Below are 2,540 nucleotides of genomic sequence, written 5' to 3'. Positions count from 1 at the left end.
AAAAAAAAGAAAGAAAGAAAGAAAAAGAAACCACAAAGGGAGACAACTCAGGAGATAGAAAGCTTAGGAAAGAAGCCAGGAGCCATAGATTCAAGGATCACCAACAGAATATAAGAGATAGAAGAGAATCTCAGGTGCAGAAATATACAGTTAATATGTTTGGAGTTATTTCAAATTTATATTGAGACAAATGTATGTATTTTCAGTATTGTTGTAAACAAGCATCTGCATAAGATTATTTAATTGATTGTTGTTTTATATCAAACATTTTATATAATACTCATTTTTATTGGTACAATATTTTATAAATTTTAAAGAATATGATAAAATAATAAAATGAAAATAAAAAAGAAAACATTGACACAACAGTCAAAAAAAAAAAAAAAAAAAAAAAAAACACAAAATGCAAAAAGCTCCTAACTCAAGACATCCAGGAAGTCCAGGACACAATGAGAAGACTAAACCTAAGGATAATAGGTATAGAAGAGAGTGAAGATTTCCAACTTAAAGGGCCAGTAAACATCAACAAAGTTATAGAAGAAAACTTCCTGAGCCTAAAAGAAAGAGATGCCCATGAACATGCAAGAAGCCTACAAACTCCAAATAGTTTGGACCAGAAAAGAAATTCCTCCCATTACTTAATAATCAAAACACTAAATTCACAAAACAAAGAAAGAATATTATAGGCAGTAAGGGAAAAAGGTCAAAAAACTTATAAAGGCAGACTTATCAGAATTACACCAGATTTATCACCAGAGACTATGAAAGCTAGAAGATCCTTGACAGATGTCATACAGACCCTATGAGAATTCCACAATAAAATGACATAGACTAACAGGCTGGGTATATAAACTGGGCCCAACATTTTGTTGCATACAGGAAACACACTTCAGTGACAAAAGACAGACACTATTTCAGAGTAAAAGACTGGAAAACAATTTTCTAAGCAAATGGTCCCAAGAAACAAGCTGGTGTAACCATTACAATATCAAATAAAATCAACTTTCAACCTAAGGTGATCAAAAAAGATAAGGAGGGACACTTCATACTCACCAAAGGTAAAATCTACCAAAATGAACTCTCAATTCTGAACATCTATGCTCCAAATGCAAGGGCATCCACATTCATAAAGGAAACTTTACTAAAGCTTAAAGCACAAATTGCACTACACACAATACTAGTGGGAGACTTCAACATCCCACTTTCTGCAATGGACAGATCATGGATACAGAAACTAAACAGAGATACAATGAAACTAACAGAAGTTATGAAACAAATAGACTTAACATATATATATATATATGTATATATATACACACACACATATATATACATGTGTATATATGAGTAATTGTGACTTCATAGAATGAATTGGGTAGAGTACCTTCTGTTTCAATTTTGTGGAATAGTTTGGGGAGCATTGGTTTTATGTTTCTTTGAAGGTCTGATTAAATGAGGCACTAAAGCCATATGGTCCTGGGCTTTATTTGGTTGGGAGACTATTAGTAACTGTTTCTATTTTGTTAGGGGATATGGGACTGTTTATATCATTTATGTGATCTTCATTTAACTTTGTAACCTGGTATCTGTCTAGAAAACTGTCCATTTCATCCAGGTTTTCCAATTTTGTTGAGTATAGGCTTTTGTGGTAGTATCTGATGATCTCTTGGATTTCCTCAGTTTCTGTTGTTATGTCTCCCTTTTCATATCTGATTTTGTTAATTAGGATACTGTCTCTGTGCCCTCTAGTTAGTCTGCCTAAGGGTTTTTCTATTTACTTGATTTTCACAAAGAACTAGCTCCTGGTTGGATTGAATCTTTGTATAGTTCTTTTTTTTTATTAGATATTTTCTTTATTTACATTTTTAATGTTATCTCCTTTTCAGTTTCCCCTCCAAAACAGCCACTGTTCCTTCTCCCTCCCCCTGCTCACAAACCCACCCTTTCCTGCTTTCTGACCCTGGCATTACCCTACACTGGGGCACAGAACCTTCACAGGACCAAGGGCCTCTCCTCCCATTGATGACCTACTAGGACATACTCTGCTACATATGCAGCTGGAGCCATGAGTCCCACCATGTGTCCTCTTTGGTTGGTGGTTTAGTCCCTGAGAGCTCTGAGGATACTAGTTAGTTCATATTGTTGTTTGTCTTAAGGGGATGCAAATCCTTCAACTCATTGGGTCCTTTCTCTGGCTCTTCATTGAGGACGCTGTGGCTGTGAGCCTCCAATTCTGTATTTGTCAGACACTCACAGAGCCTCTCAAGAGACAGCTATATTAGGCTCCCATCAGTCAGCACTTGCTGGCATCCACAATAGTATCTGGGTTTGGTGATTGTGAATCCCCAGATGGGGCAGTCTCTGGATTTGCATTCCTTCAGTCTCTGCTCCACGCTTTGTCTCTGTAACTCCTTCCAGGGATATTTCGTTCCCCTTTCTAAGAAGGATCAAAGCTTCTATACTTTGGTCTTCCTCAAGCAAATCAGTGGCCTTCCTCTACACAAAGGATAAACAAGCTGAGAAAGAAATTAGAGAAACAA

The sequence above is a fragment of the Mastomys coucha genome, unplaced genomic scaffold, assembly GCF_008632895.1.
Source record: "Mastomys coucha isolate ucsf_1 unplaced genomic scaffold, UCSF_Mcou_1 pScaffold15, whole genome shotgun sequence".
In the NCBI taxonomy this organism is placed as follows: domain Eukaryota; kingdom Metazoa; phylum Chordata; class Mammalia; order Rodentia; family Muridae; genus Mastomys; species Mastomys coucha.
This window is presented reverse-complemented; position numbering follows the sequence as displayed.